The sequence below is a fragment of the Canis lupus genome, chromosome 18 (genome assembly GCF_011100685.1).
Source record: "Canis lupus familiaris isolate Mischka breed German Shepherd chromosome 18, alternate assembly UU_Cfam_GSD_1.0, whole genome shotgun sequence".
In the NCBI taxonomy this organism is placed as follows: Eukaryota; Metazoa; Chordata; class Mammalia; order Carnivora; family Canidae; genus Canis; species Canis lupus.
In genome coordinates, this window is record NC_049239.1 from 33007107 (window position 1) to 33034217 (window position 27111).

Consider the following 27111-nt stretch of genomic DNA (forward strand, 5'->3'; position numbering starts at 1 on the left):
AGACAGTCTGGAAGCACGTGGAAGTAATCTGTTCTCCTGAAGCAGGCCCAGGCTTCTAAATCCAAGCGGTGCCAGCTTTTGGTGTTGCTGTTCTCCACAATTTAAAACAGATTTGATGTCAAATGAAGGATACTGACTCGCCTGCATAGGTGGCAACAACGTAATTACAAAGATCAGACACATTAGCTTATGAAGGAAGAATGTCAGTGGTTTTGATCACTTGTCATTTGTCTTTCTAGTTTGTTTTCTCCACGCCGGATTTAAAAAATGTCTTAGATCATTTTAGACTTTTGAAAGGAGAATTGCCAAACTAAGACGTTCCCGGGTGCCCCTGGCTCAGCTTCCCGTAATGGTGACATCTCACACAACCAGGGGACGGTGGTTAAAACCAAGAAATGAACCCCGCTCTGATACAGTTGACTTAGAGCTTGTTTGGATTTCCCCAGTTTTCCCACTAAGGTCCTCTCTCCTGTTCTGGGATCCAATCCAGGATCCCACATTGCACTTAGTTGTCTGGTCTCCTCCCGTGGCGACAGCTTCTTAGGTCTTTCCTTGTCTTTCACAACCTTGAAACTTTCAGAGAGGATCGACTCGTTATTTTGTAGAATGTCTCTCAATTTGGGATTACCTGACAACTTCTCCATTCCTAGCTTTTTAGTTGATTCTTCTACATAGACTTTGTTGTGCAGGCTGGGGATCCAGTGACAAAAATGGACACTCCAAGGCCCAGTGAATTATCAAGTTATTTCTGAGACTAGCCTGGCTGGGGATTACAGATCCTGGAGGTTAAGAATATGGTCTCTGGAGCCAGATGACCCGAGTTTCCTTCCTGGCTCTGTGACTTACCTGCTTGCTGTGTGACCTTGTGAATGTGACTTGACCTCTCTGTGCCTTAATGTGTTCACCTGCAAAATGGGAAATGCTACAGAACTGACTTCATAGGGTGCAGGTGAAGATTAAGTGAGTTCAAGCATAAAGCACATAGAGAAGTGCCTTGTATATAGTGATCCCTGAGCATATCTTGGCTGGTACCACTGCTACATCTTCACCCTCCAGCTCCCCCACAATGAAGTCGGAGTTGGGTAACATCCTGATGTCACTTCTCAGGCCTGCGCATTCAGGCACGGCTCTGACCAGAGTGATGCATTTGTAGCAAAGCCCTGGGGTTTTGGGACATGGTCCTCGTGTCCCATCTAGGACACCTGTTTCCACCGGAGGGTTGGATCTTGGCCGCCAGGGCCTCCAAGTTCAGTCTCCAGGGCCTCCTGGCTGTGCGCTTGTTGCATCCGGGGCCCCCTTTCTGTCCTCTGCTTTTCTGTCCCTTCTGTTCTGCGTTCCCCCCGGGCCTCTCACCTTGGCTCCCTCTCTTTACCTTGTTCCTCTGAACTGACATGAGGATGTGAGGCAGGGTGGTTGCAGACCCAGCTTCTCTAGGACGACTGGCCACGCTGGATTCCCCTCTCCATCACTTAAAAATTCACTTCGATCCCTGTGCTTTATTATTGTTGTTGTTGTTGTTGTTGTTGTTGTCTCTAAAAGGGTCTAATGTTAGTAGTGATTATCACCGTTAAGTTGACCAGAGCTTTATGGCCTGTGAGTCACCGCTGTAAATGTTACCTGTTGTTTTATTTAATCCTCATCACAATTGTGCGACATAATATCCACATGATCCCATTTTACAGATGAGGAAACTGAGAAATAGAAAGTCGAAGTAACTTGCCCGAGATCACAGAGCGAGGATGTGGAACAGTCTGGTTCAAACCCAACCTGGCTTTGGCGCCCACGCGCTACTCACTGTGGTCTTGGCCGCATGGGGTCTCAGAGGGTTCTGCGGGGGTTGAATAAGATGATCTATCTAAAGCACTTAGCGAAGTGCCTGGCTTAGAGCGAAAGCTCAGCAAACTTCAGCTGTTATTAATCTCATGATCTGATTTCTGTTCCTTTGGCTCGCGGTTCTCATGCTTCAGGGATGCAGCTTCTTAGCGTTGGTTCCCTGACTCAGAGCTCTACCCCTTTGGGCCTGCAGCCCCCTGCCTAGCAGATGGGGTCACCTGCAACCCTCTACCTTGATACAGCTCAGCCTGAAGTCCTCTATCGATTTCTGATGGACTCAGGGTCTAATGTTTTCACTTCTTTTCCACTTAGTTTCAACTTGCACCTCTAACCTTTGCTTCTTGCTTCTCTGTCTCTGGTTTGGGGCTTCTTCCCCTCACCCGCAGCCTGGCTTCAAGCCTGCCCTGGACCAGCCACTTCCCGTCCTCACTCTGTCCCTGCGATTTGTCGCGTGGCACCGCCTGGGGCAGGTCCTCGTGATGGGCGTCCCTGCTGGGTCTGCCCAACTCAAGAAGGGGCTCACCCCTGAGATGGAAGTGGCAGCACTTGGCCATGGGCCCCGAGGCCTGAAAGAAGGTATTCAAGGAGAAAAGAGTACAGAAGGACAGCTGGAGGAGGGACGAGGCAGGAGGTGGCCAGCATTTTGTTCCCTGGTCCCGGGAAGCCCTTTCCCTCATTCTGTGCCTGGAGGCCCTTCATGTTCTCGCAGGCTCCGTGCCAGCCCCCAGAGGAGGCCCTCTCTGGGCCCGGGACATGGATTAGGCCCTGCCTCGGTGGGTCCCAGTGCCTCTGGATGTCACAGGCCTGACTCTCTGGCCGTCCCCTAAGGCAGGAAGGCATCCTAGGCAGCGTCCAGGCTGCTAGATGAACTCAGGCACGTTACTGAAATCCTCTAGCTTCTTCAGCTGTGTGATGGGGATACTAAGGGCACCGACCTCACAAAGTGGGGCCTGAGACTCTGAATTTGCGTCTCCGGGGTGATGGTTGCTTAAGTGCCCTCTCATTAGCGAGAAGTTGAGCACGTTAATGGAGCCGGTTGTGCTGCTGCCTGTCCGACGAAGCATCAGGACTGCAGCAGTGATACCGCGTCCTTGCCCCACCGGTGCGTCTCTCCCAGACCTTGAGTGATGCGTTTGCAGCAAAGCCCTGGGGTTTTGGGACACGGTCCCAAACAGGACCCTTGAGTGTGCTCTCCCTCAGAGAAGGAAGACAGAGCCTTCCTTTGCAGGATGTCCTTTCCTTTGCCTGATGTCCAGGCATCCCCGGCATGTTCTCCAATTCGGCGGCACCAAGGAAACCAAGGCTGCAGGTTCAAATTCAGCTTCTCAGGGGACCAGGCAGCTACGCTTTGCTGCCCGGAGCCAGACTGCAGCTCGCCTGCCGTCAGGCACCGACGTGGCCTGGGAGGGCCGGTGAGGCAGTGAGCCCGACCCATGGGTAACAAGAGGGTGGTCCCGAGGGCCTGGCTGTGCTTTGGCAGGTGCTCCGGCAGGTGCTCCAGCAGGTGCTCGCCCAGGTCGGAAGGAACAGAGTGAATGTGACCTGTGGCCACGTTGGTGCCATATCCGGGTGGGGAGCGGAGCCTGAAACAGGCCAGAGGATATGGTGGGAGGCAAGGAAACAGGACCCGCTTGGGAAGTGTCCGTAGTGAGAGCTTCAGTGACTTTGCCGGCGTGGCCTGGCGACGCAGTGGGACTCAAACCCGCATCTGACCGGCCGGAAGCTCTGAGCTCCTCGTGACTAAGCCACGCTGTGGTCAGGATGCAGGTAGGTGATAGGGCCTCACGCCAGGTGTGAGGTGGGTGTCCTGATGACATGGAAGATGATCTCAGGGGCCCCAGGAGACGATTGGGGGTATACCGCTGACAAATTCAGTGATGTCACATCATATGGCCAGATGGTCATTTCCTTTCTGGATTCTTTGATCTATCTCATTATGACAAGGTTATAACGTGCTACTGTGTTTCACTGCCACCCTGAAACCTTTCAACTCCCTTTTAAATCTTTTTAAAAATATTTTATTTATTTATTCATGAGAGGCACAGAGAGAGAGAGAGAGAGAGAGGCAGAGACACAGGCAGAGGGAGAAGCAGGCTCCATGCAGGGAGCCCGACGTGGGACTCGATCCCGGGACCCCAGGATCATGTCCTGGGCCAAAGGGAGGTGCCCAACCACTGAGCCACCCAGGCATCCCCACTCTTTTTTTTTTTTTTTTTTGCGTAGGCTCCATGCCCCGTGTGGAGCTCAGTGTGGGGCTTGAACCCGTGACCCTGAGATCAAGACCCTGTGCTGAGATCTCAAGAGTTGGGTGCTTAACCCACTGAGGCACCCGGGAGCCCCTCAGCTTTCCTTTTTAAACAGAAGGCGGGCAGCAGAAGCCCCACAGCAAGTAGCACCTAACTCGAAGTCAGTAAAAATGTTCTTTGTTTTGTGCATTTACACACGCCCCTTTCTAGTCATCAGTGCTACTGATTTTCCATCCAGGGAAGTAACGTAAAAACTCCTCTCAGGATGTACGTGCATTTAAGGACAAAGGATCGGTCAGTGCTAAACGCTGTTAACTGACGGATAGCGGAGATGGTGTTCAGACATGGCAAAAATAGCCGCGTGGCCGCTGTGAGTGACCCGGGCATGGGACCTGCTGCTACAGGCCTGAGATGTAGCACGCGGTGTCAAGGACGGAGGGAAGGGGGAATGCAAGGGAGGAAAGAAAGGAGCAGTTTGTAAAGTGGATGAGACAGTCTTTCCCTTGAGAGTTTGGGTCTGGATCTAGCTTGTTCTCCAGGCTGATGGATCAAGTAGGAGATGGAGAAAATGAAGTTGGTCTTGGTCCTCATGGAACCGCAGAGGCGGAGTGCCCGGAGTGGAGCTCGGGTCTCAGGCTGGGATCTTGCATTGCAAACGGGGCGGCTCCAGATGGGGTGGGGGGGCGATTTCCCCCGGGTCGCCCAGCCACAGGGTGACGAGAGCTGTCATCCGTCTCCAGGCCAGGATCCTCATCTTCAGACTCTTTCCCCCACATAGCTACCAGGCCTGACTGGTTCCAGTCTCCCAGTCTCTAGGTGCCACCAGTTCCGGCTCTGCACACGCACCGTGAGTTACAGAGAAAGAGAAGAAAGCAAATGGTCATCTCCGGGTTCAAGGAGACAAGGCTATGCTGTACCATTTTGCCCTCAGACAAGTATCATTTGGAAGGTAGGCAGCCCGGGTCTCCTATGGGGGGGTCCGTCAGAAGGGTCCCCCAGGAGCGATAAACCCTGCACCAGCCAGCTTTCACCAGGTTACGCTTCCGTAACCACAAGCCCCACACCTTGGGGCGGACAACTGCAAAGTTAGTTTCTTGCTTCTGTCACATATGGTTGCAGGATGCCAGTGGCAGGTGTCCTCCGTGGATCCTCCGTGTGGGGCGAGACAGGAGGCGCAGCCCCCACCCCGGTCATGCCTCTCTTGAGGCAGAGATGGGAAAAGAGGACAAGGACAGAACTAACGTGAAGGTTCTCGATGCTGCTTTCTGGGAGGGATCACGTGTTACTCCTATTCTGCATTGGCCTGGGTTCCTAGAGGAAGATTCTGGATCTACCATTTGGGAGGTGCAGGAAATACGGGGAGGTCAGTAGGGAGGTGGGAGGCCGCCAAGAGGAGGAGGGTTATCAAGTCTGCTACGGGTGTGGGCAGCTCCTGTTCAGTGCCCCGAGGAAATCACCAGGACGGGACAGGCAGCGAGCTCGGAGCTGTCCCCTGGAGGGGCGGGGCGGGGGGGGGGAGGCTGGTGTATGCAGGCCTGCCCATCTCTGGCTCAGGCTGCTCCCGGGGGGGTTAATTCCCCAACACTCGTGGCCTGCTAGCTCCTGGGGGAGGGCGCTTGTGGCCGGAGGGCCCTGCCCCGGGAAGGGGAGACAGGTGGTGGGCCCCCGGGGTCTGTGGCGAGCTGTCAGGCCCTTGGCCACAGGTAGCTGCAGGGCAAAGCATGTCTTTAGGGATGAGGGAAGGGTCATCTTCCTGCAGAGGTGCCGCAGATATTTGGGGGCCGAGATACAACTCCCCGCAGGTCCTGAGCCGTGTGTATGAAGTCAGTGAACTCCAGTCGGCAGCGTGGGTGACCTTTAACTCGGAGCTGCCAGCTGGACCAGCGGCCTGACCCCTGCCCCGTTGACATCTTGGGCCGATCATTCTTTGGAGGGGCTGTCCCCGTGCACTGTGGGATATTTAGCTGCACTGTGGCCTGTGCCCATGAGATGCCAAGATCATTTCCCGCCTCTAGTCGTGACAACCAAAAATACCCTTAGATATTGCCAAGTGTGCCCCTGGGGAGCAAAACTGCCCCTCTGGAGAACCACTGATGTGGATCATTTACACAGTGCTAATTCCCAGAGAATTGCCTGCAGGCAGTGTAGGTGCCTGGATGGAGTTGCTCTGGGCCTAGTGGAGAACCTTGTATTGCAACACTTTGAAATAGGTAAAGAAAACAGAAATAGTTCGGGAGAGGGAAGCACCTGTTCTGTTGAGGGGAGGGGGTGGTCAGGGAAGGCTGTGCAGAGTCAGAGATAGCTAAGCAAGGTTTTCTTTCTTTTCTTTTTCTTTTTTCTTTTTTAGATTTTATTTATTTATTTGAGAGAGAGAGAGTGTGCAGGGATATGAGTATGGGGAGGAAGAGAGGGGGAGGGACAAGCAGACTCCCTGCTGGGTGTGGAGCCCGATGCAGGGCTTGATCTCACGACCCTGAGATCATGAGCTGAAAGCAAGAGTTGGAAGCTCAACCACATGAGCCACCCAGGTGCCCTTAACCAAGTTTTAAAGGATGAGGAGGAGTTTTCCAGATGAGTGAGCTCCACGTGTGGAAGTTAAATACAGTCTTTTTTTTTTTTTTTAAGGTTTTTATTTATTTATTCCTGAGAGACACACAGAAAGAGGCAGAGACACAGGCAGAGGGAGAAGCAGGTTCCACGTGGGGAGCCCAATGTGGGATTTGATCCCACAACCTGGGATCATGACCTGAGTCCAAGGCAGGTGCTCAACCACTGAGCCACCCAGGCGCCCCTAAATAAGTCTTTGCTGGCCGTAGTGACTTGGGAATGCTGTTCCAGCTGCTGGGAAATGCCGACTGCAGGGTCTTCCCCACTCAGAGCAGACTGCAGGACTGTAGCTGAACCAGCTGGCCGTGTGCTCGATCGTGTGTAAGGAGCAATACCAAGGGCTTTGGAAGCCCTTAGAGGAGGTGCCCAAATGGCACAGATGCAGCTCCCCCTCAGAGGGACCAGAAATGCCTTTACTCTATTATCTTGGTCAAGAGACAGAAGGCCAGGTATTTCTAGTCTTCTCCCCCGGTTTCATTTCTTGTCCCGTCCCCTGTGATGTTCGCAGCGGAGTGTCGTGCAAAGAAGCTGGACGTGCTTTTGTTACCTAACCTCTCTGCCCCCGTTTCTGGTTACGTGGGGACCAGCAGGCTCTCTCTTGCCAGCCCCACAGCCTGGCATTAGCCAGACAACGAAGTTGCCCAGATGGATCTGATCTCAACCCTGCTGTGCCATCAACCGGGTGGGGACCTCTCTGACTCCATTTTCTCATTTTCCCACCCGTGAAGTGAGTATAATGCCCACCTTATGGGATTGTCTAGAGGACTAAACCGTGCTATGCCTACAGGCTCTCAGGCCTGCCCCTGGCACCCGGTAAGCACAAATGACGGTTATTACCATAAATATTATAAAATAGATAGAATTTGCAGGATAGCTATTGTATTGAGTGCAGGCTCTGCTCCAGGCACCACCGGGACATAGGGGTCTGTACATACTAACCTACGAGTACGCGTACACCGTGATTATCTCCGTTTTGCATATGGAGAAACTGAGGCACAGAGTAATGTGTACGATTAGTGTACTCAAATGCCAGAAGACCATCTGAGCAAGTGATTGCCTCGCTGGATTGTTTAGTACCTGGCGTTTCCCCGTAAAGTTTTGAAAAGAAACGAGGGGCTTGGCTATAGTTACTTTTTACCAGGTTTTTAGAAGGAGCGGAACCATTACGGGGTCAAAGAACTTTTCTCCCCGTTGGCCGAAGGTCCTTAGCACGCTTGCAGGAGACTAGTAAGAAGATGGTGAGCACGGATTTATTTTGAAGCACAGTGTCTGAGCTGGCTCCTCAGTGCGAGTCTCCTTGGGTGCACGATGACTCACCCCCAACTGACCCCTTCCAGAAATGTCTGTGGGAGCAACACAAAGGGAACTTTCAGCTGCTTAACACCCCCCCCAACACCCCCCGCCGGGGCGATTGAAAGAAACCGCTGAGGATTGCTGCTTGCCAGCCTCCTGGCCAAAGGCTCCAGAACAGCGGGGGGGCTTGTGTCCTCCCTCTTTGTGTCGGGGCCACATACGGTGTTCTTGCTGTTGGAGGGAGCAGACTCTGTGCCAAAGAGGTGCTTTTGTTTCTTTTTTTTGTTTCTTTTTTTGTTTTATTGGAGTTCAATTTGCCAACATATATCATATCACCCAGTGCTCATCCCACCAAGTGCCCCTCTCAGTGCCCATCACCCAGTCACCCCAACCCCCTGCCCACCTCCCCTTCCACCCCACCCCACCCCAGTTCGTTTCCCAGAGTTAGGAGAGCTGCTTTTCAATCCAGCCCGCATAGACAGAGAAGCAGCGAGGGGAACAAGCGCAGGGCCCCGGGTCCCGGGTGTCTGAGCCCCGGGCCCCCCCTGCTTGGTCCCCCGGCTTGGTCCCCCAGCTTGGTCTCCCAGCTTCTCTCAGCAGGAGGATCATCAGCACCCAGGAGGGTGCGCGTGCAGCTCTGCATCGGCTCCGCGGGAGGAGTTGGGAACCAGAGGTGTGGGTGCTCCTCTTGTGCAAATCACCTCATGAGTGCAGGGGCCGAGGCTGGGGCGCCCGTCTGCAGCTGGCCCGTGCCCTGGGGCATCCTGCTGTCCCTCTGATGCCTCCTCTGTGAGGTGGGGTTAATCCCCCCATGCAGTGTTGCCCTCAGCCCTCAGCCTAAAGCCCCGGCCCAGGAGGGCCCTGAGTGCTCCTTCTTGTGTTGGTCCCGTGGAGACGGAGCTAGGTCTGTCCGAGATGTCCCTGTGGGCACTGGCATCCTGGGGTTCTGCCACTTGCAGGGATCTTAAAGCACCCTCTGCTTCTGGATCCCGAATAGCTGAGACTTTCGGATGAGCCCCTGTTGTGCCAGTTAACAAAACCTCTTGGCAACTCAGCAAAAGAGGCCTCTGTAGCAGCTTTGCTCTCATTAACTGTGTCCCAGGCTCCAGCTGGACCCCTTCCTCCCTGCCAGGGAGCAGCCTGCTGCCTGCCTCCCCCTCAGCCATCCCCGGGTCTGCAGCAACCTCAGAACATTCTGTGTGTGGGGGGGGGGGGGGGAATGTGAGTACTGCGCCGGCTGCGCCTGACTAATTGGTTAGCTGGTTGTTTGCTCTTCGTGACACCCCACAGGCCGTTGTCCCCTCTGTGCCTCACACCCCCCACCACCTCCGCCTCCACCTGGCATACAGGCTCTGGGGGGGTAGTAAACGGCTCTGGGGAGAGGCAGGGTGGTCCAGTGGTCAAGCGCACGGGCTCAGGGTTTGAATTGAGAGTTTGAATCCCAGCTCTGCCGTTAGGTTACTGTGTGAGCTTGGGCAGGTTACTTGGCCTCTCGGTGCCTTCTCCTAGTCTAGAGATGGGAGTCCTAGTAGTGCCTACTCTACAGAGTTGTTGAAGGATTTTTAAACAAGCCCTTTGAATGGGCCCGGCACATAGTGAGGCTTCCATGCAGGTTAGCTGGTATTAGTACACCGCAGTGCTGGATGCCACCAAGACAGGATGTGGTTGTGGCAGCTAGAAGGATTTCAACATGGTGGTCAAGCTACCGAGGAGAGCCGAGATCTTGCTGTGGATGTGCCATGGATTCTACTGGCACCTCTCAATACCAGAGTTGTTCAGAGGACATTAAAAGCTCATAAAGTCAATAACTGTTTTGCCTAAGAAATATGTGTGGGACGGGGTACCTGGGTGGCTCAGTTGGTTGGATGGCTGACTCTTGACTCTTGATCTCATGGTCATGAGTTCAAGCACTACATTGGGCTCCATTCCATGCTGGGTATGGAGCCTACTTAAAAAAATTAAAAAAAAAGAAAAAAAAAGAGAAATATTTGTGAGATGAATCAATAACGATGGTAATAAAGTATAATAGTTACCATGTGTTGCATGCTGTTATATGTATGTCGACTGATTTAATTTTCACAACAATCCAATGAGATATTATTATTCTTATTATTGCTATTATTATCCCTCTTTATGAATGACGTACTTGAGGCTCAGAGTTGTTAAGTAATCAGAGTTGAGTGGTGGAGATGGAATTGAAGTCTCAAGTGGAGCTTCAAAAGGTGTCCCCTGCCTGCTGCCTACTTACCCAGACAAAGTAACAGTCCTTTTCCAGGTGCACCAGTGCTTGTGAAAATTTCAGACTGGGGTTGAAATGGCCCAGAGGAGGGCCAGAGACAGCTTGTGAAAGAGGCACAGATGTAGTGAAGGGTGTGTATCTAGTGGGTCAAGACTTCAGGATGCAGGGCCCCTACAAAGACCCTGTTGTGGGGGGCTCTATATCTGGTTACCTGCAAAACACCTGGATGTCTAGCGTCTGGGGTAGTTGATGGTCCAGATGGCCCCCTGGCCCCTTCCCGCTGCCTTCTCCCGCTGAGAAATGAGGCTCCATCTTCTCTACTCCACTGCGGTCAGATTACTAATTCAAGGCTGCTTGCGTCCCACTAGACCTTTTGAGTGAAAGTCTTTAGTTATTTCTCCATGCCACAAAAATAAGTCCAACTGTGTAGCATAGGTTTAGGCCCCTCTCAGTATTTATATGGCAGGTTATTGCTTCCCAGATTATGTTCCTTGGATCAGCAAATCTATAGCATGTCTATAGTTTTTGTAGAAGAAAAATAAAACACACAAAAAGTAAGATATGTTCTGCGTTCCAGTAACCTTGGGTGTGGTTTGGTTGAACGTGTTTCTTTCCTACTGAACTTCTCAAAGCCTTTATTCACAAATATACTCTGTGAGTCTTCAAGTGTGAGCAGCTCTTTCCACTCTTACTTGGCCCCTTAACCTTTAAATCCAGGAACATTTGGGGAGATTAGTGTCCTAAAGGACACATTCCGAGAAGGGGTGCTCTTACCCACGGATGCCATTGAAGGTGACCTTGGGGACTGGTGTTCAAATCTATCGCAAAACAACAAGCGGGCCTTTCATTTTACATTTAATGAGAATATAAAACCGAGGTCCCTCAACCAAGCCCGTGAATAAATGAAGCCGTAGAATGTTGAGAATTTAAGCATAGAGAAAGGATTAGAAGGTCAGAACATCTCCGGACCTTAAAAGGAACAGGTTTCTTCCTTTTACATTGGCAATTAGGAGTTAAAGACACAGTACTTTGATGAGGCTTAAACATCTAGGAGCAAGGCTGCCGAGGATGGAGTGGTTAATGACCACGGGTGGATGCAAGGCTGGAAGACGGAGGCGGAGAGATAAGGACTGGGAGAGGATCATCTGGTAGGTGAGCGACTGGCCAGGGCCTTGTGGGTGATCTGCTGGGAGAGCCACGTGGATGACAAAACCTAGGGAGGAAACAACTGTAATTCTTTTTTTTTTTATATATAAATTTATTTTTTATTGGTGTTCAATTTGCTGACATATAGAATAACACCCAGTGCTCATCCCATCCAGTGCCCCCCTCAGTGCCTGTCACCCAGTCACCCCCACCCCCCGCCCACCTCCCCTTATCCCCCCCGCCCTAGTTCGTTTCCCAGAGTTAGGAGTCTTCCATGTTCTGTCTCCCTCCCTGATATTTCCCACTCATTTTTTCTCCTTTCCCCTTTATTCCCTTTCACTATTTTTTATATTCCCCAAATGAATGAGACCATATAATGTTTGTCCTTCTCCGATTGACTTATTTCACTCAGCATAATACCCTCCAGTTCCATCCACATCGAAGCAAATGGTGGGTATTTGTCGTTTCTAATGGCGGAGGAATATTCCACTGTATACATAGATCACAGCTGCCTAATCCATCATCCTTCGATGGATACCGAGGCTCCTTCCACAGTTTGGCTATTGTGGACATTGAACAGCTGTAATTCTTGCTTAAGGAGAGGAAAAGGACATCAAAGAGCTAAGATGATCCTGATGAGGTCTTTGCCTCTCATAATTGCACAATGTTCAAACAAACCCTTAGTGACCTTGAGTGCTCCAGCCAAATGACAACAGTCAGTAGGACAGTTTGTTACTTCTTTGACATCAGACCCCAGGCTAGGTAAACTTTAAAACACCTGACAGATTTTCCTCTGGGGTGCAGGGGGGACCTGGGATGGAAGACAGAGCTGGTTGCGGCGCTAGGTGGCCAGTGCGTTCCTGGAGAGGAGAGGATGGTCAGGTCAGAAATCTTGGGAAGGGTGGGGGTGGGGGGTGAGGGGCGATGAGAAGGAGGGAATCACTGTATTCCTGGAGTAAAAAGGAGAAGTGGAAAGGTGGAACCACAGGTTATTATAAAACGCACATTAGTGCCTCCTTTGGTATGATATTTGGCAAGGATGCTTGGTTTTCCCAGAGGCTAAAGTAACGTGAGCTTCCTCGCGTGAGCCAGCTTCTCTCTAGAAATGTAGTTTCAGAGAAAAGAGGAGTACAAATTGGGAAGAGTAATCGATTTATCAGAAAAAAAAAAAGGCTCTGAAATGACTCAGGAAGGTGGTGAATAAAGTCCTGCACTGGGGTCCAGGACTGGGGTCCCTGCACCCCAGTGCTCAACGATGAACCAGGCCCAGGGTAGGCTTCTTGATGAGTGTGTATTGAATGAGTCCGTGAATGAATGCATCATATTTCTATCTTCTGGATAGCATTTCCTCCCCTTTAAAGGCTTGTTTAAATAACACATTGATGAGATGGTTAGTTACGTGTTAGAAAAGTTGTGCCTTTTACCAAAATCATCATCTGTGATTGCATCTTGAAGAACTCCAGTGCCTAGAAGTAGGAGACCTCATCCTTGATGTGTACGTCCGTCCTCTACATTCAGCCCCACTCTTTCTAGAGGTTCTAATGTTCCTGTCTTCAGAAATACTGCTGAAGAACCGGGTCTAGGTAAAAAGCCATGAATCCCAGCTCTTGTGGGATTTATCCGTTGTGCGAAGCTCTATTTCCATCTGTACATACACAATAATGTGAATGACTTCATTAAGATTGTATTGTCAACTGGGGCACCTGGGTGGCTCAGTGGTTGAGTGTCTGCCTTTGGCTCAGGTGTGATCCCGGGGTCCTGAGATCGAATCCCACATTAGGCTGCCTATGGGGAGTCTGCTTCTCCCTCTGCCTATGTTTCTGCCTCTCTCTGTGTGTTTCTCTCATGAATAAATAATTTTTTTTAAAAAAAAGATTGTATCATCAACCAGTTAACCCTGATGCAAAGGCTCTTGGGTCCAAATATTCAAAAACAGAGCACAAGCAATATTGCAGTGTCAACTGGACTTGGTGTGGTGGGAAGGCCAGCAGGCTTGGTTTGCATGGTGGGAAGATATTTTCTGATATTGCTAAATACATAAGGGATTTGGTTCAACATGTGGCCCTGTGATCCTGTTAAGTATTTCTCCTTCTTGCATCACAGAGTGTGGGTGTTACAAAGACCACCAGCTTCTCTGGCTGTTTCTCCCTTTTATATTACTCCTTTTTATCTTCCAGAATTGGAAAAAAAAAAAAAGCTGATGATCATTTTTATCTACTGAATGTTCACTAGGTTTTGGGAACAGAATGATCAGAATTGGGTCAATATTCAAATACTCTATCCTTTTAAATGTTGACTTCTGTTTTCAGAAGCCCAAAAAGTTAATTAAGAATAGTAGTAGGTCAAATGAAGTAGAGGTTGCTGATAGCAAGAATTCAGGAAATCAGAAAGAATAGATCAAGTGTGGGAGAGTTGAATTTTGAGGGAGAGCTCTCTGCCTGTGTTTGGCACTATGGCTGATACGAGGCTGGGAGGAACCCCATGGTTTTCCTTTTTTACAATGATATAAATAACTTATTCTGTGTACCTTTTGGCCCATTTCTCCTCACTATTTAAAACTAATTCCTCACAGTTCGTTTGTTTATAGTTTTTTTTTTCTTTCAAGGCTATTGATATTATGATTATAAAAGTTCTATATGCTCATTGCAGAGAATTGCTAAATTGTTTAAAGGGCATAACTAAGAAGAAAAAATCCCCTGTCATCCATGAACCAGAAGATATTATTATTAAAATGCCTCACCTTGTGGTCATAACATAGGACCATATGTATTTGAGATTATGCTCCATGCCTTTATCCCTTAGATCTGCTTTTGAGGCTACCAACCCCTCCTTTGCTAAAGAAAAAGGAACTTGAGTTATTTTGCTCTGAATTCTTGTCCTAAACTCCCTTCTTATGTCCATCTTACGTTGTGTGGGCTGTGTGTGGGACCTGCCTTATGCCCAGCTTCATGGACATGCACTTGGTTGCCATATGGGAATATGGGTTGAGAAATTACGTCTTTTATGGGGCACTTGAGTGGCTCAGCAGATTAGGTATCTGCGTTTGGCTCAGGCCATGATCCCAGGGTCCTGGGATGAGTTCCACGTGGGACTCCCTGCTCAGTGGGGAGCCTGCTTCTCCCTCTGCCCCTCCCCCTGCTTGTGCTCTCTCTCTCTCTCTTTATCAAATAAATAAAATCTTTTTAAAAAAGAAATTATGTCTTAATATTTCTGTTCTACTTTATCACTGCTGTGGCATCATTTGCTTAACCTTTTGCAATGATTGAACTGGGTCGTTTCCACTCTCTGTGTTTATAGTAGTGCTGCAAATGACCATCTCCGTCTGAATTGAATTTATTTTTCTTGGAGCTTATTCCACATATACCATATTCCCAAAATGGGGTTCCCAGTTCTGTGCATATAAAGATTTAAATTTTTGTTACCTATTTCCAGGATTACTAAATCCAAATAAATATAGCCACTCATGCCCACCCTTGTTGGCGGTGATATTTACCAAGGACTGTTGAAAGGAACTTTTGATCATCTGAGATAAGAATCAGTCATTTATCTACTAGCTTTATTTTTTCAAAAACTTTTATTTATTAGAAAGAGAGAGTGTGTGTGCAAGAGTGCAGAGTAAGTGGAACAGCCGACGGAGAAGAAGCAGCAGAGTCCCCACTGAGCAGAGAGCCTGACGCGGGGGCTCGATCCCAGGACCCTGGGATCACAACCTGAGCTAAAGGCAGATGCTTGACCAGCTGAGCCACCCAGGCATCCCTTCTAGCTTTATGTTCAAGATTCAAATTACTCATGGGGCACAAAACTATTGAAATTCTTATTGTGCTCTTACTTGGTGATTTTTAATGGTGAAGGAGGGGGAAAAAAGGCCAAATCCTACCCTCTCTAGGGGTGCTGTCTGGTGAGGGATGGTGGACATTAATCCATCACACAGATGGATTAGGGGAATTAGACTTGGTCTTTTCGGGTCAGGGAGGCTTCTCCGAGGAAGCAATGTTTGAGCTCAGATCAGGACAAGCAGGAGATGTTAGTGAGGTAAAGGTGGGGCATTGCTTCTGTGCATTTGTACAAATGGCTGGAGGAGTGGAAGCCTCAGTAGTAAGGAGACAAGAAAACAACGCCGGTGCAGCTCCATCTGCTCCCACCAGAAGGTTCTTAGCTGCTTTTCCTCCATTCTCAATCACCCTTGGTGGTGAGCTGCCTAAACGATTTAATAATAGTTTTTAAAGTGAAAAGAGAAACACCATGCATCCCAATTGCAGAAATTTTAAGATGTTAAAAATAAAAGCATATCTTAGAACCAAGGAAATCAAATACTTACTAAATTCAAGTGTCAGTCTGGAAATGTCACGAATCCTCCAGCTTAGCTTAGGTTCCTGTCGCCCTTTGTGACTTAAGTGAAACCAGCTTGAAACCCCATCTCACATTCAGAGGGCTGCAGAGCATCTCTCCCCCTTCCCAGGGATTCCTGCAGTTGTCCAAGGCGCTTTCCAAGCTGAGGCCGCCTCTGCCTTCATGCTCTCTACAACATCTCCTTCAGCTCAGGCTGCTTTTCCCCGGGGGAGCATCTTGGTCCACCCCATTCCCCAAGGTCCCCGGCCCCAGGGCTGCAGACGCTGCAGAGGTGGCCTGATCCTCGGGTCCGAGCAGCAGCGAAGGAACAGGGGTGGCTCCCACGGCAGGACAAAGCAGCAAGCGGAGTATGATGGAACCCTGGGCCTTGCTGCTGGTCCTAGGGAAGGAGCGTGGTCAAATGGTTAAGAACAAAGTTTGTGCAGTCGGGCTGAGATTCTCAAAGCCCAGCTCTGACACTCACTGTGTCACTCTGGATAGACCACTCATGGTGCCTCAGTTTCTTCCTCTATCGAATGGGGATAAGAGTTGTAGGTACTGGACAGGATCGTTGAGGGTCTGCAGGACAGCGCTTGGAAGGATACCTGTAGTAAGTGCTTTGTAAGTGTGAGCTGTCATTACTATCAACATTATTATTATTACTGCTGTTAGTATTGTTGAAAATCCCTCGGCCACTCCTCCCAGCTGGGAGAGTCTTCATTGGCTATCATTTTATTCCATGGACTCCCCTGTGTACTGATGGGACCTCCTGCTCCCAACTCAGACTCCTCCCTCCCTTCCTTCCCCAGATTTCTCCCTCCCTTCCAGCCCCCTGCCCCGAATTCCCATTTCTTTCTCCTGCAGTGTGGTTTATCCCCCACAAATTCCCATTTCTTTCTCCTGCAGTGTGGTTTATCCCCCACGTTAGCTCGCCCCCTGCCATCTCACCTAATCCGTGTAGTGAAATGTGTCCATTAAAGTGCATTACAAAGCGAGGGCAGCTCATTTCCTCTGCCCAGTCCTGTACATGCTGAGACATTTCCCAGCCCTAGCTCGGTGGGGGTGGTGGTGGGGGGGCGGCAATCCTTGGAGGAGCGACTGTGCCAGTCCTTTGGGGGAAATGAGCTGGAGCCCGGCTGGTTCCTCGGGAGCCAGTGCTGGAGTGGCTTCTAGAAAGACTGGCTTGGCACCAGGACAGGATGAAAATGCCTCCTCTCTGTGACCTCTGAGGCTCGGCCAAGGCAGGAGTGGATAAAGAGCTAACCTGTCCCGCCTGCCGACCAAAAATAGGCTGACTGCGTCACAGAGCTTTGGGTAATTAAACCTTCCCACTGCAGAAGGCCGCGCTCCGACTGGAAAGGCGCCATGGATGGGTTAAGGTAATTCACTCCCCACGCAGACATTCTCAGCATCAGAGGCAGGCTTGAAACCCGAGTCGTGTTAGACGGAGCTGTAAAGTCATAACCAGGGCACAATGTGGGAGCTGCAAGGTGAGGGAACATGTGCCAATGACGTTACCTCCAGATGAAGTAGTTCTTTGTCTTTATTCTGAGTCATGTAGGCCTTTTTGAGGGAGGGGGGGGCTCCATCAGCTGATTTTTCTAACTTTTTTGGTTTCTTTGGATAAAGGTTAATTCGTGTTTGTTGTAGAGAGATGGAACATAAAGGAGAGACTCCATAAGGAAATAAAAACCATCTGTCATTGTGATAAACAGCCACGGGGGACCTTTTGGGTCCATTCATTCATTCATTCATTCCTTGGTTTATTTATTTATTTATTTGCATCTCAATGCAACGCACGATTTTTCTAAAATTGTACACTTTTTATAAAGTTTCTGCCTTGCTTTTTAAATGTACCCACAAAGTACTCAACCCGAATCTTGTATCTCATGAGGTCACTCGCTGTTGCTTGAAAACCAGGCTGTTTTTAGCTTACTAACCCCATGGCCGGGGCTGAGTGGGGGTGGAATGGCTGGCACACATGTCCACACTGGTAGGAAAATGTGCTGGTCTGGAATGTTCTTCAGACAGACTCCACATCCCAGCAGGAACCGATGTGCCATGTACGAGAGTGGAGATGTGCTGGTCACTCAGGCGGGTGGACAAGGAGTGCGAAGTTGGGCCAGCTTCCCCGGAGAAAGCATTACACAGTGAGTAGAGACTGGCCTCCTGAAGAGAGTGTTTCTGGTTTGGATTCTATCTTTGCCACTAACTGGTTGCCTGACTTTCACTGACCTACTCTACCTTCCAAACCTCAGTTTTCCCATCTATAGAGTGGAACTAATGATAACATCTATTTCAGTGGGTTACTGAAAGGTAGTACCTGATTCAGAGTAAGTGTTAGTGATCATTGGTATATTATTATGATTGATTTTTTCAAATGAAGACCGGATCAGCTGATTCCATTACATGAGGGTCGTGGGTGGATGCATTTCTTACTCTATAAGAATAAATCTCTGAAAGGAAATAGAAATGTTGGCAGGCTTTAGCATGGTTTCCCAGAGAGGTGGTTGGTTGAAGATTTAGGGTGGTCAAAAGAATGGAACCTCGAGGCTCTTTCCATTGTAGTTTCCAGGCCATGAGTTGAGGGGGCCTCTAATGCCTGGCAGGAGGTCACCCACCCTGAGGTCTGGATCCAGACCAGAGAGAGAGACTCCAGCCCCAGCCAGGCATCTTCCCAATCAGGCTTGACAGGGCAGTTAAGAGTATTGGAATAAATCACCTAAAGGTTTGCTGCTTCAGCCAAGCTTTTTAGAGCCCTAAGTCAAAAAGCTAGGATAACGTCTTATCTTGGTGTGCATTTTTGAAGGATCTCCAGGCGCCTGGGGTTGAGGCCTGGCTTGGGTCAGGAGCTGAGACGCAGCTGAGGTGATTTGTTGGAGAGCCAGCTGTGCATTCGCTATAGGACCGTGGGTGACTTTCATTCTCTCTTTGCTTTCGCTCTTCATCTGGGGTGAACGGTTATACCTTTTGGGCTGTGAGGTTAAAAGAGGTGCAGTCTGTGATGTGCCTAGCACCAGGCTGGACGCATTGCATGCTTAAGAAATGTTATGCTAACTTCCACCCCCCACATCCTGCAAGATAAGAGCAAGTAGAAGAAGAGAGTCTCTTGGTGGTTTCCTCTACAAATAAGGAACTAGAACAAGAAGAGCTCATGAGTCAGTCTCTGGAAGGTGTCCTCTTATCATCTGAATCATTGGGCACTTCCTAAAAGCCAGTAGTGAGCCTTCTAGTATTTCCTGGAACATCTTGGCAGATAGTTTTTGTGTCTATACCTTGTGCCAGATGCTGTGCCGAGCCAGTCACCGTACCGATCCCGTTCAGGGATTCATCTCCCAGATGACAGAAACTGAGGCTCAGACATTAGGAAACTCACCCCAGGTTTCTTAGCTGGTAAGTGGCGGAGCTAGGATTTGAACCCAGGTCTCTCTGCCTCGAGAACCCATGTGTGACCATCGCAAGTCTGTGGATCTCCCACTATTTAGGACTTCTGCCCCCTGCTGGAAAAGATACCTGCAAAACAGACGGGACTGGCCTTTTCAGCAGCTAACTTGTGAGCCCCCTGGGCCCAAGGACTGTGTGCTACGTCCCCTCCCAGGCGGGCAGCAGATGGGAAATTGCGGATGAATGTGCTGGAAATCTAAGCATGTGGGGCAGGCCTCCTTTAAAATGCAGATGTCCTAGGAGGAGTAAGCACATTAGAAACTTTCCTTGCTATGGAGAGACAGGGGCATCCGGGGTCCCTGGGTGGCTGTCTGGAGCAAAGGGCACTGGAAATGTAGGACAGAAGGGCCATCCCCCTCCTTATTTTCCCACAAGGGGAAGGGAGGAAGAGGAGCTGACACAAGGAGGGCTGCGCCACAGGTTGCACCAGAAAGAGCCACCTGAGTACTTAATTTCCTGGCCCTGGGCATTTGCCAGACAAGGCTGTGCTCCCCAGGCCGCATAAGGGACCCCTGTTTCTAAGGACTCATGGAAAATTGCTGCTTTGTTCATCTTTCCCTTTTATTTCTTGTTCCTGGGGGCTTGGGGCCTTTGATTCCCTTTGCGCTTTTGATTCCTTCCTGATTTTCCCTTTTCATGTGGCTTTGGCTTTTATTTTATTTTTAGAGAGAGAGAGAGAGAGGGGGAACATGTGTGAGTGGGAGGAGGGGCAGAGGGAGAGAGAGGATCCTAAGCAGGCTCCACGTTCAGCGCAGAGTCCGACCCTGAGATCATGACCTGAGCTGAGATCAGGAGTCGGATCCTCAACCAATGGAGTCACCTGGGCGCCCTTGGCCTTGGCTTTTAATCTTTATTTTCATCTGTATGACCCATCCGTTAGTTCAGGCCTCATACTGCCCCCCCATCCCACCACCCGGGCTCCTACGACACCCCCCAGTTCGTGGGCCTGGCTCTAACCTCGCTCCCGGCAGCTCCAAGACTCGCCTCCCACAAATGTTCCTCTTGTGTCTCCACTTTGCCCTTCTCCTCCTGCCTCTGAGCTGTGTTCTCCGTTGCTTCTGCCTAAAGCACCCGCTCCCTTCCTCTCTCCCTGTTAAAAGTCTGCCCACAGGGTTTCCGGCCTCAGCGCACCTGCTGAGCTTGTGACTCGGTCCTGAACTTTTCCATCAACCTCTTTGTCTTCGTTGCTCCAGGAGCAGTGATGTGCGTCCACGCTGCTTCCTTTAGCAATTTCGTGTCTCCTCTTATCCCCTCTTAGGGCGTTTGTCACTTGCCTCTTGCACCATCACTTCTCACCTGTTTGCCCTCCTCCTCATCCGTTCGGGAGTTTTTAAAATGCAGTGTTTCTGTCTTATCCACTGAGCATCTGCTCCATGCAGGGCTCCCTGCCGAGGGTTGAGGGATAGCAAAAAGGGATGTGAAGTCTGCTCATTGTCAGTACTCGAGGGGAGCCCCTCAGAGTGAGAGTCTGTTGGCCCAGCCCACTTCTAGATGGCTCTAGAGGCCAAGCCAGGCGTGCTTCTGCTTTCTGTATTCCATGTCTCCTTTTTGGAAAAGCAGATGCCTGAGGAATACTTTGGCATTCGCCTGGGTTCACAGGCCCACTCCTAGCGAGGCTCAGCGCACACGTTCCAGAATTCGTTGGCTGTGTTCTGGAGCCGGCCTGGGACACGCAGATGGGGCCCAGACCCGTCACAGGGACCTTGGCACCGGGCAGGGTCAGGCCGGAGGGCTGGCTTCAAAGGAAGAGGCCCTTCCCGCCGCTTCTGCGTTCCGAAAGCTCTCAGCATCTGGCTCCTCTGTCGTCACTTTTCTCAGGAACAAATGGGTTTGATCATCCACTCCACAAACATTTGCTGAGTGCCGTGATCTCTGTTTACCCACTGACCACCTGGCACCGCGCCTGGCACAAAAATAAATACGACTGCCTCTGCTCTACGGGAGTCCGCATCACAACAAAATAAATGCAAATTACTGAAAGCAGGGAGGGCAAATGGGCGCCCGTGTGGCCGCTCCTCGGGGTCGTGTCCGTGGCAGATATGGCTTAATTAATACAGGACTCAGTCACTGAGTCGGGATGCAGCTTCGAGATCTCTCCCCACCCCCGGTCAGGGCAGCCAGCAGGACGGGTTTGGACTTTGCCCACGAGGTGAAAGCGGCTTGGGACGACTCTTGTCTTCACGGGGATCTGCAGGCCCCTGAGATGAGGGAAGGGGGCTCGGGAGCCGGTGTGTTGAGGGGCTCGGGCCAGAGCAGGCTGCGAGGCCCCTTTAGCGCGGGTGCTCGAAAGGAACGCTGCTGTGGGAAGGGCCCTAGCATCGCTCCTGGGGACCCCTTCCTACTCCAGTTCCTGAGGATTCTTCCTCCTCCTTCCTGTGATGAGAGATTCAACTGTCACCCTCCTTAGGATCTTTTCTCTTGCCTGGCCCCTGGGGTGAGAGCTAAGTGAAGTGTCAGCCCTCGAGTCTCTGTCTTCCCATACCTCTTTTTCCCACGTCGGGGGGGGGGGGGGGGGGGGGGGGGGGGGGGGGGGGCGGGGTTCCTTCCCTTGGCCTGGGAGCACCTGATCCGAGCCTGGTTGTCCTTCCGAGTCCCTGTGGGGTCCCCCTGCCCCTTGCCTGCAGAACCTGCCTCTGCTGTGGGCCTACGGGACTTCTCCGGCCTGAGGGCCCATCATGGTGTGGGGGTGGCTGTGTGGGGTCCTGCCCCTGCGCCCGGCCCACCTGCTGCCTCCTTCGAGTCCCAGCTGAGCTGTCATCTCACCTGGAAATCCCTTCCTGACTTCTCTAGGATTTGGGAAGGGGTCAGTGCCACTGGCTCGGGGGCTTACTTACTACCTCACGTCTTCCGTCATTCAACGGCTCTGCGACACTTCCCATAAATCCCCAGTGCATATGATGCGAACCTGTCCCCAAGAGGCCTACGGTGTGGTCACAGCTCTGCTGCTAGTTGCTCTTGCTTGTATGTTATGTCTCTGCCAGTGGACCAGAGCCCCTGTGGTGGAGGCCTGGGGGCCAGTCGCTATGTCCCCATCGTCCGGGGCATGAACTAGATGTTCAACATATCCTGATGGGCTCAAAGTGGCTTCTTGCTCCGTCTGGCTTGCTGTCAAGTCTGGTGAAGGGGGAGGCTCACAAAGGTTGGAGGGCTGGCAGGAGGAGGAACGGAGTGGGAACCTTCCCTGCTCTTGCTGAGAACCCGGGGCAGCGGGAGCTGGGCTAGAAATAGGTGCCTCAGAGGGAAGGTAGTCATGGTTAAAATGGGTTAAGAACGTGGGTCGGGGTTCGAATTCTAGCTCCTCAGCTCAATAACCATGAGAGCTGGGCAAGTTCATTTCTCTGTGCCTTTGTTTTGTCATCTGCAAAATGGGTCTTAAAATAATGTCACTCTCATACAGTGGTTACTCATAAGTGAGTAAATGAGTTTAGATGAGTCCCGAGCACTTTAGAACAGTGCTTGCTGCAAGCGTTGGCTATTCCTTAGACTTTCCGGGCTTTCCCCTGGTGGTTTCCCCTGGTGATTCTCACTTTTTTTTTTTTTTTACATCTTTCTATAAACAAAGTGCATATTATTTATATAATCTGATAAACACACAATAAAGCTCTCTCTCTCTCTCTCTCTCTCTCTCTTTTAAGAGACAAGGAATGAGTCTGGTAGGTAGGGAGGTCATAGTTGACCCTGCCAGCCCCTTGTCCTAGCCCCAGGTGTGTACTTCTTGGGGCATTGGCGTGGGGATCATAAGCTTCAGTGTCTCTCTCCCCTGCCTGTCCCTGTCAATTCTTTCGAGGTCCAGGAACCTCACAGCTGAGGCTCCAACCTTCCTGGGTGGTGTCATGATTGGTCCCCAGCGAGCCTGGCAGGAGCATCAGGGAATGAAAATAGCCAGCGGCTCCTCCCCAGAGAAGATGCGATCTGCAGACAGTGTGGTTGCAGGCTCTGGGGCCTGGGCTGGGGACTGGGGCTCCTGGGGCCTGGGTGGTGGTGGGGGGCTGGGGCTCCTGGGCGGGGGATCTGGGGCTTCTGGGGCCTGGGCCAGGGTGGCTGGGGTCTTAGGGACTGGGTGGGGGGTTGGGGCTTCTGGATGGGGGGCTGGGGCTCCTGGGGCTTGGGCCAGGGGGGCTGGGGCTCCTGGGGTCTGGGCCGGGGCCACTGGGGCTCCTGGGACCTGGGCTGGGGGCTGGGGTTCCTGGGGCCTGGGTAGGGGCAGGGGGAAGGGGCCGGGGCTCCTGGGGCCTGGGCAGGGGGCTGGGGCTCTTGGGGCCTGGGCAGGGGGCTGGGGCTTCTGGGGCCTGGGCGAGGGGCTGGGGCTCCTGGGGCCTGGGCAGGGGACTCACAGAGCAGGAGGGTGGTGTGCCTCGCCACGGGGAGAAAGGAGAGAGGGCAGGGCTGTGCTTGCAAAAGCAGGAGCAAAGTTCACATGTTTTACGAAGTGTTTTATGGTCAAGCTGTGCTTGGAAGCCTGGTCCTTGGCAAGAGTTATTAGGTGTGATGGTCTCAACAGGAGGAGGGGGCTGGGGGGGGGCATGAGACACGGGCGAGGGAAGAGGCAAGAGGGTTGCTTGGACTCGCCAGGCTGCTTACATCAGCCTGTTTGTTGTTTTTTAAAAATCACTCCTATTATTATTATTTTTTTTACCCTTGGGGCATACAAAACTCAACTTACAGACGAACCCAAACTACTTGTCAGTCACTTGCTCTCTGTCTGAAACAGCTGCGAAGCACAGTTGAGTGGTCCCGTTATCTCACTGCCTTTGGGGTTTAAAAGTGCGTCTGGGTCACTTCCAATTCGGGGTGCAGGAATCTGATCCAATCAGGGTGCTCGGAACTCGAGAAGCCCTTATGGGGTGCGGCTGGGGGGCTCAGTGGTTGAGCGTCTGCCTTCGGCTCAGGGTGTGATCCAGGTCCTGGGATCGAGTCCCACATGGGGCTCCCCGCAGGGCGCCTGCTTCTCCTTCTGCCTGTGTCTCTGCCTCTCTCATGTCTCTGTCTCATGAATAAATAAATAAAATTTAAAAACAAAAGAAATAAAAGAAGTCCTTACTAGTCCTGAGGGAGGGGCAGTGAGCAGGATGTGCTCCTCATTGGCTCAGGTTAATCTCTCAGGCCCCCAGACTGAGGGAAGAGCCGCCGATTCTTTTGGAAATTCAGAACCAGCATATTGTCTAGAGAAGGGATGTGGTCACCTCTTGGTCTCTCCCCCCAGGAGGGATGGCAGTCGGGAACCAAGTGCTATGTCTGAAGCAACAAGCTTCAATGGTTGGAGTAGAGATTCTTAACCAGGGACCACAGATAAAGGGCTTCCAAGGTCTGGAGTTGTAAGGAAATTTTTTCTGCATATGCATTTCCAGGGGGATGGCCCTTAAACTCCATCAGGCACTAGCTTGCCTGCGTGCAGGTGGGGAGGAGATCCTTCCTGCAGTTCCTAGAATTCACCACCTTGCTCCTGCCTCAGAGCTTTTGCACTTGCTGTTCCCTCTCTCAGAATACTCTTCTCTAAGATCCCACGTGGGCAGCCTCACTTTCTTCAAGTCACTAATTAAATGTCACCTTCCTGACCACCTTGTATAAAATAGTACCCATCACTCTCTATCCTATTCACCAACAGGTCATATCCTTGTTCTTTATAGAACTTACTGCTATATGACACTGATTCTTTGTTTATTAGCTCCTGCCTTTAGTAGGTTAGCCTCCATTGTGTTCACTGCTATATCTGTTGCATCTAGAATTGTGCCAAGTTCAAAGGAGATGCTTGGTAAATATCTGAATGGATGAATCAGTGAGCAAATTAATGACATTGATCATATTTGGGTCTTAGATGTAAAAAAAATTTTTTTTAATTTAAAAATTTTTTTAAAGATTTTTAAAAATTTATTTATTCATTATATATATATATATAGAGAGAGAGAGAGATCTCTCATTATATATATATATATATAGAGAGAGAGATATCTCTCTCATAGAGAGAGAGAGAGAGAGAGAGAGTGGGGGGGGGGCAGAGAGAGAAGCAGGCTCCATGCCGGGAGCCCAACATGGGACTCAATCCCGGGACTCCAGGATCACGCCCTGGGCCAAAGGCAGGCACTGAACCGCTGAGCCACCCAGGGATCCCCCCCAAATTTTTTTTGGTGATAGAAGACAAGAGTCTGGGTTCTCAGTGGGGTCAATTCTTGGCTGTGTCCCTTGGGTCCCAGACATTGGAAATGCTGTGAAATGATCGCCAGGGCACGGCCATAGATGTTTCGGCAGGGGCCTTCTAGAGATTTCACAGTGTTGGCGCATCTCTTGTTAATTTTATCAAACCTTTGAAAACACCAGATGCCAGATCTCTCTGTGTGTGTGTTTGTGTGTGTGTGTGTGTGTCTCAAAATGGAGAGGTCAGCTCCTGGTACACAGATATCATTATCATTATTATTAATTGTCCCCATGTGCAGATGGGTTGCTGCCAATTCTGACCCATCAGCGAGCTCTCAGTGACTTGTGTGAGACTTCACAGTAGGTCAGGGTCCCCCTTGCGAACTGCAGTCCCACCCTAGAGTCACTATTATCAGATTCTGGAGAAGATGTCCAAGGGGTTGACCTTGAGTGACCAGGGCCAGTTAGAGGCTAGCAGTTTCTTTTTCTTTTCTTTTTTCTTTCTTTCTCTTTCTTTCTTTCTTTCTTTCTTTCTTTCTTTCTTTCTTTCTTTCTTTCTTTTTTCTTTCTTTCTTTCCTTCCTTCCTTCCTTCCTTCCTTCCTTCTTTCTTTCTTTCTTTCTTTCTTTCTTTCTTTCTTTCTTTCTTTCTTTCTTTCTTCTTTCTTTCTTGTTAGAAATTTCTTTACTATTACTTATTAAGCACCAGCTTAATACTGCAGAAAATTTCAAATCACCCTTCAACAACCCATTCTTCCCTCCCCCCACCCAAGTTCTTGATAAAGAGCTCTTCAAGTGAAGAAGACTTCCCTTCTTCTGTATAAAACTTTCTCAAATAAAGGCAAAGAACTGTGTACATCTTGCTGTAAAACGCTGCCCACAGCTGTGGAAAGTGTCTGCCCAGGCTCCTTTCACTGTCCAAGTCCTGAAAGACTCTTGTTCATGAACTGTCTCTTCACAAAGCAAGTCCACCCCTTGCTTGGTTTATCATTCTGAGGGTCAAAAACTTTCTCACAAAGTCACAGTCCAGTCTCTTGTCTCAGCTGCTGTAACTAGGCCCTCATCACCTCATCTTCCTGTTTGTTTGCAGGTTTGGCATAAATTGCATTAAGTGGAAAACCAGGCTTTCCAGGAATGGGGAAATTAGTGATTCCCAGTGTATACATTTCTTTTTCACCTTGGCTTTTGGAATTACACTTTTGGAGTTTCTTTAGACACTCAGAAATGTAGAGTGTTATATATATCAAGGTTCTATCAGCTTCATTTTAAAAAAATTTATCAGCTTCATTCTTAATGTCATAGTTTTTGAAGAAGGCATTGGCTTTGAAGTAATAGATGGCTCCATCCACAATATCTGTATCTTTTGTCTCTCTAGGGGCGGGTCCTTTGAATTGACTTCTGATAGGCAGTAATGCCATGTTTCCAATGGGTTTGGTGTCAGGGTCCATGAGAGAAGAGCGGTAAGCCGTCATCTTGGCAGCGACGGGGTTTCAACCCAGACCCTATGTGAATGGGAGGCAACTGCCTTTTCTTCTGATCAAGGCAAAGTGGAATTAAGACTAGGAAAAGAGAGTCTGTATTTTCCTGTCATTTTAAAGGGGAGAACCGAAGGTACCACTCTCTTCCAGGAAGTACCTTCCTTCTGTGAGAAATAAACCCTGGTGTCTCCTGACAGATTATTTGCTATGTTTCTTGAGCATAAACCTCAGAATCATTTTTGCAGAGTTGATCTTTTGTGACAACTCTCTGCATCAGGTAGGCTTGGAAGTGAATTCAGCACATAGAGCTATTACCTCCTGGTAACCTCTTTTATACATGGAAGCTTCTGAGACTCATCTTTGGAA

The 27111-nt window shown here is 50.2% G+C and overlaps 1 protein-coding gene and 1 pseudogene across 1 annotated transcript in view; one reads left to right on the top strand and one right to left on the bottom strand.

Annotated features, from left to right (window-relative positions):
* The window catches only part of SLC1A2 (solute carrier family 1 member 2), a 138396-nt gene that overhangs the window by 39459 nt on the left and 71826 nt on the right, over positions 1–27111 (top strand).
* LOC100686905 lies at positions 26079–26739 on the bottom strand (annotated as a pseudogene).